Below are 20,270 nucleotides of genomic sequence, written 5' to 3'. Positions count from 1 at the left end.
TGCAAACTGAATTTCATCATGTACTCAAAGGATATCTGCCCAAGTTACTTCAATATACAAAATTCTATTAAATATTTTGGAATAAATCATAGATAACAGGAGACCCCATCCCTGCCATTGAGCATCATATAATGTAACTAGCTTAGATGGGGGAAAATGTACCTACAAGAAACTAGTTAAGAGTTCCAAGTAAACATTTAAAGAAAGCATGATACAATCAAGTACCCAGAAGTGCCTACAGAATTCAAAAGTAAAGGAAAGATTTTTATAGGAAAATTAATGCGTCAAGTAAACAGAGGGAGAAAGGAAGTCAGATTTGGATTAGCACAAGATGAAGTCCTCAGTGTTTCATTGTCTTTTAAAGAAAAAGAAAGCATAAATTTACAACTTAAAAGATAGGGAAGCAGCCATATCTTCACTGCATTTTCTAGTGGAGGTGAAAGGTTGGTATTTTTGGGAGGAGAAATTATATGGAAACAAATAACTTTAAAAAGAGAAAGATCCCATTGAATATTGCTTTGTTTTATAAATGCAATCTTCTTTACGAGTTAGTTGCTCTAAGAGAACAGGGGCAGAATCACCTATTATTTAGCATCAGTACAACACTCAGTTTGCAATAAATGCTGAGTCAAGTGATCTTTACCCACAGCCCAAATGCCTGCACATATAATAATTATCACTCCAAATGCTAAATTTTAAAAATAAAAAAGCAGCATTTTTTTTTTTAAAAAAGGAGACTATAATTATTGTGCTATAATTATACCAAGAAAGGTCTCCTGCAGAAGAGTTTGCAGGTTTTGAAGCAAGTCAAAAATTCTAAGAGATAGAAGTGAATATCCCAAATCTAGAGAAAATTCAGGAGCTATTTTGGTCCCCTCAAAAAAGGATGAGAGTACTTAAGTGACTTGCAGAAAGAGGGAGAACATTTTTGTAAGGAATAAAGAAGGTATAAAGGAATCAAGAAATTTTTAAAAAGGATTTTTATGTGTATATATAGAGAGGGGGACAGCTATAGAAGACACAAATTTCTAACTATCTTTGTTAAGCATATGTGCATGTTCATTAAGTATACATATATATGTATACACACGTGTATATTGTTTGTTATATGTATACACACATATATAAACACTTATACATTGAAAAAGTTCATAGTTTCTTGTGTCCTCTTTCCTGTTATTGTCTTGAAATAGTTGATTGCTCAATTCTATAATAATATGTGTGTGTATATATACATATATATATACACATCATTGTATGACTGGATGCATATGGACAACTTCTTGGCTGTTCCACAAACAAGACATTCCATCTGTCATCTCTGAGCATTCTTTCTGGCTGTCCCCCATGTTTGGAATACTCTCCCCTCTAGTACCCTCTTTTCTATGTACTGATCTCTTTGGCTTCCTTTAACTAAAAATTGAAATTCCATATTTTACCGGGAATCTTTCCCAATATGTCTTAATTCTAGAGTTTTCCCTCTGTTAATCTTTTCTTGTTAATTTTGTATATCATTTGCTTCACATATATTAGTTTGCCTATTGTTTCCTGTTTTAGATTGTAAGCTCCTTCAGGGTAGGGACTGTCTTTTTGTCATTAGTACAATACCTGACACATAAGCTTTTAAATCTTTATTAATTGCATGTGTATGTGTATGTGTGTGTGTGAAAGAGATTCCTTCTACTGATATTAGGAAATTGGAAAGTTAAATAATTTGCCAAACCATTGTCACAAATATATAGCTAGTATATGTCAGAAGTATAATTTTAACCACACCTTCTTGAATCCATAGTTTTGAACTAAATACATGTCTTCTCCTGGAAACCAACGTCATGGTGTCTCAATCTTATTTATTAATGTTAACTTAACATTATTATAGAAACCAAATGCCATTTTTGAACAATACAAAGTATCATTTATATATATATTTATAAAATTGTTCAATTGTATCTATCCATACTGAACAGATTATAATGGACCTCCTTGAAGACCCGCTACAAAGAAAACAGAGATAAAACAATAGTTTCATCTATTAAAAAAAAAAAAGTTAACAGTATCAAAATCTGCTTTGTTACTGATTATTAATAGGAAATATTTGTCAGTGACATCATGGTTCTAAATAATAATTGCTAGGAATTATTTTTTAAATAAATAGTAACATGTTTAACATTTATTCTGATTTTCCTAATCTGATCTTATGTATAAAATTAGATTACTCAACAGTTGTTGATTAAGTATACTTAGGCATATTGTGCTATGTGAAAAAATTCACTTTAGAAAGTAGATACATTTCCAAATTTATGCCTTAATACTCTTTTCTTTTATAGCATCTACACAGAATTATCCAATAAGTCAATTGTTTTGAAGAAAGGAAAGCCCTGCCCTAAGGGATTATATCATATATTCTAATGGTGTGTGAAATAAACATCTAAAGTCTTGATTCATCCTTATTTTTAACTAACTGGTATTTGAAAATACGTTCCATTCTGGCCTTAAAACATATTCACAAAAAATTTCTTTACTCATGTTTTCTATGGCTACTGAATTTTTTTTATATATACTAACATCTAGAAAAACAAATAACAAAACTATAACTTGATTAATAATTTAAGAAATAAAAGTACTGTGTCCATGTTTCCTTATTTGTTTTTGGAAACTAAGATTTTATTTTAATTGTGTGTGTGTGTGTGTGTGTGTGTGTGTGGTTGAGCTACAAATAATATTAAGTTTACACTCAAGATAGCTACTTCAACATTTCCCAAGGATATCTCCTTTCCTCTGAATTCCACAAAAAAAAAGTATACAATTTTGAAAAGGAAACTAGGGTATTAGCTAGGAATTCTAAGTTCCAGTTTTTTTTTTCTACCCCTCGCCATAGCCTGATCAAGTCATTTAATTTCTCTATACCTCTTTGGTTTTAGCAACAGAGTGATGAAATTGATAATTAGAAGACCTGGGGATTCTGCTTAGTTGCGTGGCAGGTGATTTTATTCCCTTACCCCCACCACCACCCAAGTCTCAGTTTCCTCATTTATGAAATGGAGATTGGAAGTCAAATGAGATAATATAAGTAAGATGCTTTATAAACCACAAAGCATTATGCAAATATCAACTATTAATATCAATATCAGTCAAAAAAGAAAATGAAAAAAAATTTTTATTATCTTCTAGATACAAAATTACACATATGTATATATGTATGTATTATGGCAAAAAAATCAAAATCAAAATCTATTAACTACACATTTTGCTTTATAAATGAATGCACACAATTATGTCAGTCTTATGGAGGGGAAACTGTCTGAAATTAATAAATAGATGCACACTAAGAAACCTTAATTTTTTTTTTCAGTTTAATATCTTTATCTATAAAATGGGTATTGTCAGCAAGATTGGTGATTAGTGTAAGGTCCCCTATCAGCTGTTAGAATCTTAATTCCTCTCCCTATACTGCCTAAAACAACATCAGAAAATGGAAAATTCTTGTTGTAACTATTGAAATAGAATCTTGTAATCTTCCAACCTTTAAAAGCTAAAGCTTAGCAGAGTGAGGGAAACAATAACAACAACAAATCCTTACTATATAATGTTAGTTTGTATTTTTTTCCAAAAGTACTTTTTGTATTTAGAGAAACTCACAAATTGAGATCTGGAAGGGCCCTTAGAAATCATCAAATCCAAATTACTCTTCCCAGATTAATGGTTAAATTAAATGCCCAAGAATACAAAGTAGCAAAAATATGTAACCTAGAGGATTCTTGCTACTACTAAGATAGATTATGGATATAAGCACTTTCTATAGGTCAAAAAAGTCCTGCTTTAACTTGTAAAGAGACTGGATAAAAGTCATAAGATGATGGAATTTGACATTTTTAAAGCAAATTAAATGGCAAAACTAAACTATGAATAACTTGCTTTGGTTTTTAAATAATGGTTAGTGCTCTTAAGTTTGTGGGATGGCTGAATGTTTTCCAAGCCATTGGGATAACAAAACAGGAATTTCAAAAGTTAGCATATATTCTAGGCTATTTGAATCACAAATGTCTTCTTGAGCCTAGTGAGCTTGATCTTTTAGCTTCAACACTAATTTAATTCCCACTACAGACATGATGATTTAAGTTAAGTACCATCAAACTAATCGAATCCATGGGAGTTGAGGAGACTATCAAGTGAAATATCAAAATAGACTATAGAAGAGAACTTTAGCGGGTATTCAAGGGCAATAAGCATATCTTGGATGAAGATTCATCAAAGGAGATTGCCAAGGAGCAGTCATATAGATAGAACCAAACCATGTCAAGAAAACCTAGAGAGAAGAAAGTACTCCAAAGGTGTTCAGCAGTGTCAAAGGAAATAGAAAAGTCAAGAAGAATAAGGATTGAGAAAAATCTGGCAATTAAGAGACCATTAGCAACTTTGGAAAGAGCAATTTCAGTTAAATTGATGAGGACTGAGCCAGATTGTAGAGAGTTTAGAAAAAGAGCAAGAGGAAAGGAAGTGGAGGCATTTGCTTGCATATGGCTTTCTCAAGTAATTTAATTACAAAAAGGAAAGAGAGAAATATAAGATGATAGCTAGCAAGAATGCACATATGAAGTGAGGTTTTTTTGAAGACTGAGGGAAACAATTTGTAAGCGTTGGGAAAGCAGCTGGGAGACAGGAAGGGAAGAAAATTAGTAAGAATGAGGATGATAGAGCAATCTGCTAGAGAAGATGGGATGGAATGGGATCCCAAGTGTCTATGGATTAACCTTGTCATGGAGAAGAGCCACCTCTTCATGTAAGATGGGTGAAAGAGATAGTGGGGAAGATATCTGAGTGATATGAATTAATGAAATTGGCAGAAAAGGAAGAGCTTGATAAATAGCTTCAATTTTTTCAAGGGAAGTGGTACAGAGTTCTCAGTTTGAATGTTGGAGAAAGGAAGAACTATGGGAGGTTTAAGAAAGGAAAAAACTTTCAAAAAACTATGACAGTGTTTGAATGATGAAAAAAGGAGAAAAGAATGGCCACACTACAAAGACGATAATGGAATATAAATTTATAGTGGAACAAGTCACTATGGTTTTTCAATTTCTTCCAGCTCTGTTCAACAGCATGCAAATAAAAACAAAGACAGCAGATGAGGGAAATAATCAAAGATTAGGGCTTGCCAAGGTGTGACTGGTAAAATAAGGGGACAAAGGATTTGAGTTGAAAGACGGTTTAAAGTTGAACTAGTTCACCGAGGAGTCAAGAGGAGAATTTTAAAAGTATGTAAAAGGGTGTTTACATCGCTAAGAATTAAGGGGAAGAGAAGGACTGCTAGTCATGGCACAATAAAGAATAAAGGGAAAAGATGGAATGATAAAAGATTATGATGTAATGAAGGTATTTCAGAGTATATAAATATAAAACTAAGAGGAACACTCGTGGTTGCTGGAGAAGACCAAGGGTATGACCTGGGTGAATACCTGGGATGGAAATACAAAACATTGAATTATAGAATACAGTCCAAGGTTATGAATTGAAAAACCAATGATACTCCAAATTTAATTCTCGATTACAAAGCAGTAACATTGATATTATGTTTTTTTCTCCTTATGAACAAAAATCCTTGCATCTAACAACCTTGGATCTAGATTGCTTCCCTGTTATTGTTTTTTTTTTTTTTTTTCAAAATAAAGGATATCTTTCTAAATTAGTGGTTCTACTTCTAAAGGAAATTATTTATATGAATTATATTTTTTTCTCCCAGGAGTAAAATTTAACATTATCAGAAAGAAAATATACTATACACTCTTCCTCTTCCTTTTCTACCTTCTATTGTTCATCTGTATATCATACAAACATTTAATAAGAAAAAAAGGAGTATGTAAGATACAAACACTGACCCTATCAAAGATCTAAAAATAACACTGGTAGAGAGGCAGCTTTTTAGAAAACTAGAATATATTGGTCTTAGGAAGTTCCTTAGATACTAGGAGGAAAAAAAGAAAGAAAGAAAGAAAAGTCACTAAGTACCAAAAAAAAAAAAAAATTAGGAACATGGAGAAACCCAGCAAGGGATTAAAAAAATAATAACAACATCTTGCAAAATATAATGGAGAAATGAAGATCATGGCAGCAACTGATATCTAGGGGAAAATAGAAACATGGTCAGCAAGAAGGGTAGGTAAAAAAAAAAAACAATAAAAGACTGTTGTGCAGTTAGAAGAGGTTCTTGGGAAACAAGTAATCATCTAAGAAATATTATAAAGGTAGGAGAGAAGAAAAAAGAAGAGAACTTCTATAAAGGCATTTGAAACTGAAGGTTCCTGTGCATAGCCCATCATCTCTGAACCTTTTGAGATACATCTATCATTGCACTGGATTTATCTTCTTCTGCCTTGCCAGGTGCTACTGGCATGATCGATGGTAAGGGGCATAATTCACCAGTGTAGTTTGCCTATACAGGCTGTAATCAGCAGTGAAGTGTTTTGTGACATTTCTGTATAAAAGATGACTAACATAAATAAAATGCATTGTATGTTATGGGGGTAATAGAATATAAAGCACTATAGATATACTCACCTAGCAGTAAGGGTCTGATTTAAGCCTGTGAGAGAAAGCACTTTCAGAGTCAAGGCTAAAATTTTTACCTGCAGCCCATCCCATTGTTCATATTATAGACAAAGCATGGAAGCCTTCCTGATGGTTAATGAGAAGAGTTCCATATATCTCTGGCCTTAAATCAAATTTCCAGGCTGCTACTTTATTTTCCTTTTTGCTTGTTTTTTACCAGATTGGGGGGGGGGGGGAAGGAATAAAGAAAGAAATGTCTTTTAAATCCACCATGGGCTGGGCTGTTAGCGAACTCTTTTACCTAATCTCTAGAGGCAGTCAGAAACAAAGTAAGATGCCAAAGACCAGCCAAAGACTCAATCTCTAACAGGAGAAACTTCACATCAAGGACATTAAATAAGCATTAACTATACCACAATAACAATGCATCAATCAAACTGTTAAGAAAAATGTCTTTGGCACTATATCTTTGCATCCCCGATGAAATGTGATGACTTGGAGAACTTAAATCTATAGGGAAAGGTCAAGTATGTTTAGGTAGAGGAGTGGGAAAACACTTTTCTGCCAAGGACCATTTGGATATTTATAGCATCATTCACAAGCCATACAAAATTATCAACTTATAGAACTCAAGCAGTGGGAGATTGTTGTATTTAGCTTTCAGCTCATCATCTCCTGCAGTTGCCTTACCAAAAGACTGCACAGCCTGTGGGCCAGACATAGGCCAATGCTCTACACTTGAGGTAGACTAATGCTCCCCAACATTTTCGGAACTCTGACATTCTACCATTGTTCATTTAATTTTCAAATATCTCCCATCTTACAAAAAATAAACTTAAAATTACTATTAATGTTAATAATCTTGTTTGTTTTTATTAATTTTTAGAAGTTTTTTATTGTTCAATTGTTTTCAGTCATGCCCAACTTTCTGCTTACCTTTCAGAGGGGTTTCTTGGCAAAGAAACTAGAATGATTTGTCATTTCCTTCTCCAGCTCACTTTCAAATAAGGAAACTGAGGCAAATAGGGTTATGTGACTTTTCCAGCATCCCTTAGCTAAGAAGTGTCTGAGGCTGGATTTGAACCCAAGAAGATGAATCTTCCTGATAGCAGGTTCAGCACTGTGTCAACTGAACCACCTAGCAGCCCAGCTTTTTAGAATTTAGCAATAGCCTTTAAGATAAACATCCTATAATGTTAGAAAACTAAGGATATGAACCACCAATGAAGTCTTTGTAAGGAAAGTACTCTAGATTTGAATTTGGAGAAACTGTTTAAATCCCCATCCTTCTGCTTATTTAACTGTGACCTTTGACAAGCCAAGTAACTTCTCAGGGCCTCAGTTCTCTTATTTGTAAAATGATGAGATAGGAAAGAATCACTCTAAAGCTTATGCTAGCTCTATGATCTCATGACATTGTAAAGATAAAGAATTAAGGAGACACTACCTTATTTTGGTAGTATACTTTGGGCATCAACTCTATTGTGGGTCTAAGAACACATCGACTAATATGAAACAGTTTTGTTTCTATAACAGATCTATAATGCTGAACGTGCAGTGAAAGGGCTCATGAAAAATAATTGTTGCTCATGTTCTACTGCCAGTGATTAAATCTTAATACATCTTGACAGTTTTAATTTTTATATAAATACCACAAGGGCCTATCATTCACATTATAGATTCCAAGCTTAAGCTATGTCATTTGAAAACAACAAAGCTGTTTTTAAAGGAGCTACTGTCAAGGTACTGACAAGTTCAAAATTGAAAATGTCTTAAAAATAAGATTTGAAGAGGAAAAAACCCAATTTTCCTCCTTGTCCTACAGATTAGGTGTTATGAATGCCTCAACTCAGCTTTAAGGTCATATATTCATAGTACAAGGCAGATTTTTCATGTAATCATAGAATGTCACAGTTGGGAGGAACCTCAGAGAGAACATCTAATCCAAGAGTCATATTTTTCAGATGAGGAAATTGAGGCATTAAGGAGGCTTCTGATAATTGTAAAGCAATTGTCAAAGAAAGAGCTGGAACTACAAAGTAGGTCCCAAGTGTAGTGCTTTTCTGAAATAGCAGAATATAGGCTCCTTGAGGGAAAAGACATTTTATTTTTGTATAGTGTCTTTGTCCCCAAGCATGTGAACAGGGCATTATGCAGTTGATGCTAAATAAATTCTGCAAAAATTGAATAAGAATTCAAAACCATGTTGCCTGCATGGTTTCTGGATTGTAGCTTCAATTACATACATATTAAATGCCTCCTATGAACAGACAGTGGTGGGTATATAAAGGGTAAAATTAACTTGAGGGCAGCCTCATTTACAATTGGGGATAAAATAGGCACACAAATATTAATATGGTAAAGACAAAGAAGAAGCTTAAAGTACAATGAGAAATTTGAGAAGAGAATGTTTACTTTTTTTTTCCCCCTGAAAGTAGGGAAACATAATTGGGGAAGGTTTCAAGGAGAAAGTATCACTACTCAACCTTTTAAAGATATGACTAAATAAATTTGAAGCAAATTTTCCAAGAATGAGACAATGCCGATATAAATCTACAAAACTAGAAGTGAACAAGAAAAGATGGGAAAACTGCTAGTATTCAAAACACCTGGAACATAGAATGCACAAGGGGCAATATGGTATATTTAATTAAGAGTACAATATAGAACTAGGAGGAAGACCTGAGTTCAAATCCCGATTTTTCCCAAAGGCAAGTCGTTTATCCCAAACCTCAATTTCCTTACTCTAAAGTGGGAATTAAATTCCACAGTTTGAATCAAAAGAGAGGAGTAATCCTTTCCTCTCCAGGTTTTTATGATACTTCTCCCTCCTGTTCATCTACATAGTCAAAAAGTTTTTAATCTCTGCTGATTCATCATCCAAGTCCCACACATTAAGTGTGAATATAAAATGTCTGGGGCTCTTTCTCTCTATTATCTCTCTCTTAATTACCTCATCAGCTTCCTAGGATTCAATTACCACCTTTATGCAGATGACTTCCACCCAGATCTGTATTTTCAGTCCTAATCTCTCTCCTGAGTTTAAAAAACAAAACTGGACATTTCAAACTAGGTGGCCTATAAGTAACTCCACCCCAACAAGTCTAAAACAATACTTTTTATCTTTCTTTACTCAAAAATATCATCACCATGGCAAGGGTGCCATTCTTACAGAATCCAGGTTCTAACCTTTATCATCCTCAACTTGTTATTCACTCAGCCCCTATACTATGGAAGAAGAGACATGCTTTGGTGACAGATCTAGTGACTGGTAAGACAGGGGTAAAGGATAACACCAAAACCTACTGACCACCCACTCCTTCTGGGTACTCTTTCCCGGCTCTGAGTTTTCATAACATGTCTCTCTTTGTTCCTCTCCTATCAGTTTCTCTTCCGTCACTTTTCCTGGCTTATCAGGCTCCTTAACTCTAAGTGCTCTCCAGTTTCTGTCCCTTTTCTTTTCCTCCTTTTCTTCTTCAGGAACATGGGCAGTAATCTATCTCCCCATCCTTTAGCTGGGTAGTGACTTTGGAGACCAAGTAAATAAACCCTGGTAAATTGCCTAAGACATATAGTCTTTAGGGGTCTTAGAACTAATTATCAGAGATGGGATGTTGAGGTAGGTCTTCTTGACTTCATTCCTAGCATTCTAGTCCTTCTGCCTCTGCGGAGTATTATTATTATTCCCCTTTTATAAATGAGGAAACTGAAGCTTGGGTAGAATAAAGATAATATGCCTGGATATAAGGATAGTCTTTCCTAGCACTGCCTCTTAATGTGGCTACCTGGACATAGTTTTATACATATATATATATATATATGGAAGAGATTATAGATTATAAGAAATAAGGAAGAGATTGTGAAAATATTGAATCAGAATCTTGATAGTCCCAAGGTAGTTCAAAGATCATCAAATCTAAACAAACCATCTAAAAGGAATGGCAAGAATGCCTAGAGCCAAAGTAGAGAGAAAGAATGTTGGATTGTGCTCTAGAGCCACCTCAGATATGATTGGTGTGATTCAAGGCAAATCACTGAAGCTTTTTTATTGCCTCTCAGTTTCTTTATATGTAAAATATGTAAAAGAACCAATGACCTCTAAACTTCCTTGTAATTCTAAATTTAGAATTCCATGATTCTAGAAGCATGAATACTGCTCAAAATAGCAAGATTAATTTTTCTGTCTGAATTCTCCAGAAGTTTCAAGAGTAGGACCTTCTTTTCCAAGATCATGACCACTGCAAAAGCAAGATTGGCTAGACTTGTGTTACAGACCAGTACAGAGATAGAAAATATGCAAATGCTGGAGTTTTCAAGGTCACAAGCTTTTGATTGAAACTTAAGGAAGCTGATAAGCCTAGTTTGCAGTCAGTCTCTGGGACTTGGCTATCACCTCAAGTGACTGGAAAGAAACAGAAAATAAACTTTAATAATTAAGCTTCAAAAATATCAACCCCTGTTTCTGATTTACCCTATTTTCCCAGCTTAAAGAAAAAGAAAGCCTTTTCAAATTTCATTTTGTTCATAGTAAGACCTTTGAAAATGAATATTCACAAACCAATTACAAAGGCATTCATTGACTAATGAAATACTGACTACTCTTAACTATGGTTGTGCTATCAGATATTACTTCAATCCTTTTCTGTATGTTTTTTTTCTGGTCCAGAGAGGGATATTTGCACTTGTTACAGGATGACTGAGTAACTCACTCATGGCATTGCCACTTATGAATAATGGCATGATTCTCTCATTCTTTGAGTGTTAAGTATTTTTTCTCTGTCTCTGCCTTTCCCTGTATATATTAATATCTAATTTTCATCTTGGTTATCAAAATGCAGGCAAACAATTCCTACTGTTGCTCAAGAGAAAGAGAAGGCAGACATTTTAGAAGCTCTAGAAGAATTAAAGTCTCAATCATGCTCTAATACATTGATTTATGTGAATCAATATGCATTTTTGCAAACTCTGTTTGCCTTAGATTTTTTTTAAGTTAGTTTTTAGCTACAGAATTAGGTCAGTTTCATTAGATCGTCTAATTAACTAGTTCTTTATTTAAAAGAATAGGAGTTCTGCCTTCAAGAATACTATAACATGTTGTCAATAGAGTTCAGAACAGGGCTAATGATTATCATTAATAAAAACCCATTGTGATTTTTGAGAAACTCATCTCCCTATATTTTTTTCCTTTTATCAAACAGTAAAATTCTGGAATAAATTAGATTCAAATAAACGTATTCTTTTTTTAAAAAAAATGACTGGGTCAATTAACGGGAGAGGAAACATAATATGGTTGAAAATGCAAACTAAAAATTGAAAGTGCAAAAGAAAATTTAAAAATTCCTATAATTCCTCAGGCTTTCTCATTCTTTGTCTCAAACATTTCTATTCCTGCCCAGGGTACTGGTTATTTGTGAAACTGCCTGAAAATAAATTAAGGAAAACCTCTAGTTGCAAAATACTTTAAGAACTGTTACTAAGTTTTCCATTTCTTACTCTATGATAATCTTGACTCCTTCTTTCTCCCTTCTGAAGACAATAGGTAGTATGGACATTTTGAGACCATGTGACTATGAGTAAGTCATTGAAATTCATGTGCTCCAAGCAACACTCTAAAACCACAAATTCCAGAACTGTAGTCAATCTGTGGATGTTTAGTCATTTCTTGGCAGAGATAGTGGAATTGTCTGCCATTTTCTTCTCCAGCTCATTTTACAGATGAGAAAACTGAGGCAAACAAAAGCTAATGAAGTACTACAAAGACAAAATACTACTACAATGTACAAAATACTTAAATTACCATATTCAATTATATCTCCAATTGGACTGAACTACTAATTAGCATGTATCTCATTGCTTTAAGATGTTGTTTCCCATTAGCAAAATTCCTCCTTAATGCTACTACTTTCCCTCTACTGATTATATATAAATTTATCCTCTTCATATCTTGTTTATACATAGTTGTTTGCATATTGTTTCTCCCTTTAGACTGGGAACTCCTTGAGAGCAGGGACTAGCTTTTTGTGTTTCTTTGTATATGCAGTCCTTAGCGCAGTGCCTGACACACAGGTGTTTATAATAAATATTTGCTGACTGAATCACTAAGATTAGTAAACTTTATGTTGAGAGTCCACCTGACCAAAAAAAAAAAAAAAGAAAGAAAGAAAGAAAGAAGGAAAAGAAAGCATTTTAGTCTTTAAATCAAACAGATAATGGGTTCAACTCACACCATATACTTACCAGCTCCGCAACCATGAACAAGTCCCTTAATTTTCAGTTGCTTTTTGGAGTAGTATTCTCTTTTAAAAAGAATCTTATAAATAAATGTTTTTTTAATACTTGTATCATTTACCAATAGAGCTGTTCTGAGTGAAGAATTTTATTAACTTTATAAAGCAATAGATTTATTGGATAGTCTTCATCATAAATTCTACCTCGTTTTTTGAATCATAGTTGGCTATGTAGGCAATTAGAAGTCCTTTAATTTGCCTAAAAAGAATTTTTTATGTAATCTACCTTTATATTCCCTAATAGTAGTATCTTTGAAAGATTGTAGATGGTTAGTTTGTTGAAATTATAGCAAACACTTAATACTTCCTAGCTGTGTGATCCTGGGCAAGTCATAATTGCCACAGGGGATAAAAAATCATATATATATGAAACATTTGTTGAAGTTTTAAATTGTGGAAAGCCTTGAAATATAAGTGGTATTTGGACTTCATTTGGTAAGCAAAAGGGAATCGATTGAAAACTTTATTATTTCATTTTTTGTTGTTGTTGTTCTATGGCAAGTTTATAATGTTCATGTTTTAATATGGTAGTACCTCTTCGTAATTTATAAGTAAATATACAAATAATGAGGGATGTATTCCAAGTGTTTTTTTTTTTCCCTTATTGAGAGGGTATGTGATTTAAAAATTTTGGAAACCACTATTCTGCTGCACACAATTGAATCAATTATAATCTAACTAGATTTCACTCACCAAACCTACAATTGTAATATTCAATTTGTTCTTTGTTAGATTGTTCCAATCTAAAGGGTTGACAGTTCTCTTTATCATAAAGAAACTTTCTATTTCTCTATTATATTCCTCTAAGAATTCCAATCTCAATTCCTTAAAAATTCCATTTCGTCTAAAGCTTCCGGTTTCCTTCTTTTTTTCTCTCTCCAGTCTCACCTCGAATCTTTGTCATCTCCATCCTTCCACCTCCCAGTTTTTTTAGTTCACTGCTAACTCTCTGAAATTCATGGCTACACAGTTACCTGCAATTTCAATTTTCCCTTTTCCAGGTGAAAATTAATATTTTTGTTGAGGTTTGAAAACAATTTTTTAAGACTGCTATTCTGTGCCATTATTATGAAACAATTAAATCTTGGGAGTTAACTAATGATAAAAATTTAATTTGCAGAAACATCAAGAGTGTATGATTCAGCTTCTACCGCCATATTGGGTTAAAATCTTGAGCTCTGGTTTGGCTTGAATAACAATAAAACACCATGATGACACCATATGACCTAAAAACAGGGAAAGGCTAATGGCTTTCCCTAAAGTGTTCCATTTTTCTTATCTTCAGAGTAAAGAATTATAAAACAGATGATTTTTATCAATATTTTACTGAATTCCCTCCACTTCAAAGAGATGAATAAGATACTATTTGATTGCATTTTGACCCTTGCTTCCATCTTTTCTTTTTACAATGCCACATCACCCCATCCCAACCCCATAAAGCTTACCAGCTGGTTAGTCTCGGTGTTATTAGTTTGAGGAAATGCTAGTATTATTTAACAATAAAAATAAAAATCACACTCAAGTGAGCACTGAATTATTCATGTGTTCTGATTTTACATAATTTGGACATCCCTCTTTTTATTGCTATTTCAGTTTCTATCACTAAACAATTCTTTACTAGGTCCACCTTGGATTCCTGTGAACAAGGAGATAACACTTTCAAAATATTCCCTGGAAGATGATGTTCAGAGCTGATGTCCAAATATTTACAGCCAAAGCTTAAACTATGAAAATAGCAAGGAATACCCTTCAGTGCCAGAAATGAAAAGTATAGCATTAACTAGACTTTTTTCTAAAATCAAATTTCTATGGAATTTACAAATCAGGAGTGGCACATAAAGGGAACAAAATTGAACCATCAGGAGAAAAGACTCGCAAGATACACATTGACACTCCATATTTTCATTTTATAGCACATACAGCACCAGAGCATCATTTAAAACACAATTAAAAGAACTTAATGTGATTCAGATATTAAAAAGTTAGTAATGAGAAATGTCAGCTACCTCTGTTCAGTAATAAGAGGAAAGGGGAGGAAAAGAGCCAGCTTTGTAGTGAAGGCATCCATGTAACTGGCTTTAGGGGAATCTGTATGTGGGGTTGGTGTGCATGATCAGCAAAGTGTCAGATGGGCAGGATGGCTGGATCCAAGGCATTACAATATTAGGCCACTGACTGTGCTATCCAATCTCAGTCAGGATGCCCACTAATATGGATAAGAATCCTGACTGGAGCAGAAGAGTCAGTTTTAAGAAGAGGAAAAAAACAACAACAACAAAAAAAGAAACAGAAAGAGGGAAAGTGTTACCAAGCTATAAACAGTCTTTAAAAAAAAAAAAAAAAGCCCATACAAGTGAGAAAAGAGTTTCCTTTTTTTTAACACTGTTTATTATTTTGCTCATCTCCAAAATATAGCATTTAGCAAGTCATTAATGCTCGAGAGCGAATGTGTAAACGAAACCATTGTGGTAACATTCTTCAAATGTTCAGTGTAAGTGTGGGAAGAGGGGGGAAAAAAACACAGATGGAGAATACTATAATGAACTGACATGTTCTATTTAAAAACTGTTTGTCAGCTGTAGTTAAGTTGACACTGTCAGCATGGCAACTAATCATAACATTTTGCATGTTTTGCCGCATGCTTGAAGCAACTACCATGGCGCTCAGATGATAGGACTGGAAGTTTAAGGGAGAGCACAATCAAGGGGACTTTTCTGATCCTGGATCCTATTAAAGTCTCCAACAATTCCAGAAGAAATTGCACTCCACACTCTGTTCCTTTATTTCTAGGAAAGAAAATTGCCAGATGCCAAAAGACTCAGGTGGACTGAGAGATACACAGTTTCTCTCATCATCAACTGTTTCCCTGAACCACAGAATCACATGCTATATAGGACTTGATTTTGAGCCAGATAGAGTTAGAAAGGACTTAAATGATTCTCTAGTCCAGTAATACTCAGTGACCACTTCAGGAGATCTATAAAATTAAAACTATTATCCTGGTTATTCTGACAATAACAAAATAATAATCCTCATAATAATCAATTCCAATAATATTAAGATGTTTTTATTTCCAAGATGGTAACCTACATTAAAAAAAAAAAAGTTCTTTGGAGGTCCTCAACAAATTTTAAGTGTTAAGGGGTCAAGGGACAAACATTTGAGAACTGTTGCTTAATTCTAATCTAATCTTTTACTTTGAAAAGATGAGGAAGCTGAGGCCCAGAAAAGAAAGACAAGGCCACAGAGGAAGTTAAGAGTAAAATCAGGTTTCTGGTCCAGGTCTCTTGGAAGCTAACCCATAGCTCTTTTCATCTAGCCAAGATGTCTTACAAGGCTGAAAAACTTGAATATTAATTTACTTTAGGATTCAATCACTTCTTTCTTCAGATTTTTATCACTTGCAAAATGAGTTAATCCAAGGAAATAAGAGAAATAAGAATGAGAAATACAAGTATGGAATTAACTCAATGAAAACATTATTTAAACTTAAATATAAAATGAATGAAAAATAATCTTGAGTACCAACATCCAGGTACAATGTGAGTTTACACAAAAACATAAATCCATAGTCTTTTCTTTTATGGGATTTTCCATCTAGAGAAGAGTGCCAAGTGGAGCAGTAGGTAACTAAGTGCTAAGTATTATATAAGGGCAAATAATAGCAGGTTAGTTGTTGTAAGAGAAGGATCACCATTTTTGGAGTCAGAAAGATCTGAATCAAAATGCTGGACCAGACATTTATAAGTTGTAGATCCTGGGAAAGACAAGATTATCATGAGGATCAAGAGATAACAAGTATAAAGTACTTTTTTTTTTTAATCTTAAAGTCTACATAATGGCTATTATTAAATGATGAATGCAAACATGGCTATGATTTTTTTAAAGCAGCAAATCATAGAATTTGGTATTGAAAGGGACGCAGAGGTCATGTAGTCCAAGCCCTTTTCTCTACAGGAGAGGAAGCTGAGACCTGGAAATAGAAGGCAACTTTCTTAAGGTTCCATGGCTAATAACAAAACTAGAGTCCAAATCCAGGACCTTTGACCCCAAATCTAGTGTCACTCTAACATAAAAAAAAGAAGCTAATTTACATTAATTTCTTCATTTTGTGGATGAAGAAACTGATGGAAGATGGGAGGACCACATCAGCTGAAATATAGACTAGGACCCAACTCTCGATTATCAGACCAGTATACTCTTTCTATGAGCTGTTAGGTGGCACAATGGGCTATGCACCAGGACTGCAGTCAGCTACACTCATCTTCTTGAATTCAAATCTGGCCTCAAACACTTATTAGCTATGAAACTCTGGGTGAGTCACTTAACTATGCTTCCTCTCTAAAATGAACTGGAGAAAGAAATGGCAAACCACTCTAATATCCTTTTCAAGAAAACCCTAAATGAGGTCTTGAAGAGTCAGACAAGAATGAAAAGAACCCATAAATTTTGGAGCAGCTCTTTTTGTGGTAGCAAAGAGTTGGAAAATGAGTAGATTCCCATCATTTGGAGAATGACTGAATAAGTGATGGTATATGAAATTAATGGAATATTACTGTTCTATTAAAAAAAATGATCATCAGGCTAATTTTAGAAAGGTCTGTAGGGATTTACATGAACTGATGCTGAGTGAAACAAGGAGAAACTGGAAAACATTGTACATTGCAAGAGCAAAATAATGTGACGATCAACTATGATAGACATGGCTCTTCTCAGCAGTTCAGTGATCCAAGGCAATCCCAATAAACTTTGAATGGAAAATACCTATTACATCCAGAGAGAGAAATATGGAAATTTAATGTAAATCAACACGTGGTATGTTCCTTTTCTTTTTTTTCCTCTCACATTTTTTTCCTTTTTGTTCTGATTTTTCTCTCCCAATATGATTCATGTAGAAATGTTAAAAAAAAAAAAAAGAAAAAGAAAATATGTACATAATTTTAAGAAAAGCTTTATACATAACTGGGGGAAATGAACATTTTTTAAAAAGAAAAAAAAACCTTTTTATGTTCTTTATTACTGCGATTAGTTCCTTTATCCCAGGACAAAAAATATTAGAATTCTTCCAAATTGAAAACACCGGCCACATTTTGGGAGGAGGGGAATGGGAGAAGGGAACAGAAAGTATAATCCATCCCAAAGATCACATTTAACACAGAACATCCTAATAAAGATAAGTAAAGTCAGTTCTTAGTGAATACTGACAAAACATTTTGTCAGAATTACTTCTGATCTCTATGGTAAAATGGTAGATGATCTGCAAAAGTTTTAGTTTCTTGCCATGTCTGTCTATTCACCCTAGATTCATTTCATATTAAGAATGCAATATTAAATAATATTGGTTAATATTAATTTAATATTTAGGTCTAGAATCCTTGGTGTTAAGTGTGGGATTAAAAAGTAAGAAAATGTTTTTCTGACTTTCTCACTAGTTTCTCCACGTTGCAAAGTATTCTGCCAGATTAAGGAATATGGTGGAAAAAAGAAACAGCTAGGTGCTATTTGGGAATATTGATAGCCCTCAAGAAGGTTTTAAAAACAAACATTCTAAGGAAAAAGAAGGAAAAGATGATTACTGAATCTCTCTAAATCTGAAATGAAAGGGCAGGAATGTACACAGCCCTCTGGTGCATTTTTAAGGTTAAATAAATGCCATTTAATAATAGATTTCTTCAAGTAAAATCACTTGTTCATTAAGGGCAGATTCATATAAAAGATTATGGCTTCAATCCAAATCAGAACTGATTTTTTAATATTCATTTACAAAAGTATTTCTTCAAATACTTTGCTCCAAAACCTGAGTCAATTTCATCATCATCGTTATTATCATCATTATCCTAACATCTAACATACATCTATGGTTTTCTAGGTACTAGACACTATGCTAAGTTTGATCTTTACTACAACCTTGGAAGGTAGGTGCTATTAATTACCCCCATTTGATAGATGAAGAAACTGAAGTAAACCTAAATTTGCCCATTGGTAATACTTGTTCAATAAGAACAGTCGCTCAGTTTTAGTACATTTTTATATCATATTACATCAGAGGGGGAAATACACAGAACAGTAAGCCAAATATATCTTTTTTTTCAAAACTATGCCTTTGCAATTTTCAAAAAAACAATGTAACCTCTTGAAGAGTATTCCTTTGGGCTACCTACCTTCTTCCAATCTCCCTTCCTAGATTATAAACTCCTAGAGGGTCCAAGGTTATGGATTGTTGTAATTTATATTTTCCCCTAGCAAACAGTAACCACATAATAAATTTGTTTTAAAGAAATATAAAATGACTCCAAAATTCTTTCCTAAGAATTAAATGAAGTGGCTGGACAGTACAATGGGAAGACAACACTGCCTGGAGTCAAAAAGATCTGAATTCAGATTCACCTTTAGTCTCTTACTAGCTCTGTGATCTTGGATATTAATATCCGCTTGTCTCACTCTCCTCAACTGTAAGGGTAGGGATAATAACAGGATGAAATAAGATAAAATGTTTAAAAGCACTTCACATACTGTAGATGTTTAATAAATATCTATTTATTAATAATAACAATATCATCTCAATCACCTCCTGTTTGCTTTCACTGTAGTAATAACCAGGCAATATTTTTCTGTACATTGTAACCAAAGAAATAGGGAGTTAAGGATTGGAAGAGGAAAGAGAAAGAGGAAAACATTCTGAAATGAGATCACCCTGTAAAAGCTCTTATTATCTGGGGAGGGGGAGGAGGAAAGGGGCAGCTCCTACCATTAAAAGTTCAATATAAATGTATAAGTGTCTCAATGAGCAATTTAGAAAGGCTTGGCCCCTTGCCTCTTATGCATTCATGATTACTAACTAAACTTTCTTGGCAGCAGCAATGAACAGGACAGCATGATAAAATAAAGTCTAGCATACATCTAAGCTTTGGAGGTTAGTAGGATTGTGACCAATACAATGTGGGGGAAATTTTCAAAGCACAATTTTTCCCTTTTTCACAAACCCAGAATTCAAAATATTCTCAGGCGAAGTTCCGTTCCCCAGGAGAGGTAGCTTGCCCTCGCTCTAAGCAGCTGCACATCCCCCCGCAATGGCATATCTCCGTACACCCCATGGTGCAATATTTCATGATCTAGGAAAAAGCAAGACTCAGAAGAAACCCCCCCAAAAAAATGTACAATATAAGAATACCTGCTGTGAAATGACGGAAAATCGGGAAATGTCTTGGATGATTTCTGGAGCAGATGAACTCTATGAATACTTTCTCAGAAGTATTCCCTTTCCTAGACTCCTCTCCTCTCCTTTCCTCTTCTCTCCTCTCCAAAAAGGAGACTGGGAAGTGACAGAGCCTATGATTTCAAAGGAAAGTGAGCTGAGGATGTAGAAAAAGTATTTTTGTGTGGTGAGAGAAAAAAAATCACTTCTGGGAGAATAAAAAAGAGCTGCATAAATTCTAACTA

At 33.9% G+C, this 20,270-nt stretch overlaps 1 protein-coding gene across 4 annotated transcripts in view; it reads right to left on the bottom strand.

Annotated features, from left to right (window-relative positions):
- The window catches only part of ESRRG (estrogen related receptor gamma), a 608,771-nt gene that overhangs the window by 269,594 nt on the left and 318,907 nt on the right, over positions 1-20,270 (bottom strand). The window contains exon 3 of one of the 4 annotated variants that reach the window (XM_051998299.1): positions 20,002-20,159. The exons of the other annotated variants lie outside the window; for them this stretch is intronic. The gene's annotated coding sequence lies outside the window, so the exon portion shown is untranslated. The remainder of the gene's footprint in view (positions 1-20,001; positions 20,160-20,270) is intronic. 4 annotated transcript variants of the gene reach the window in all.

This window comes from Antechinus flavipes, chromosome 4 (genome assembly GCF_016432865.1).
Source record: "Antechinus flavipes isolate AdamAnt ecotype Samford, QLD, Australia chromosome 4, AdamAnt_v2, whole genome shotgun sequence".
Classification (NCBI taxonomy): Eukaryota; Metazoa; Chordata; class Mammalia; order Dasyuromorphia; family Dasyuridae; genus Antechinus; species Antechinus flavipes.
Note: the sequence above shows the minus strand (reverse complement) of the source record. Positions and strands in the feature narration are given on the sequence as shown.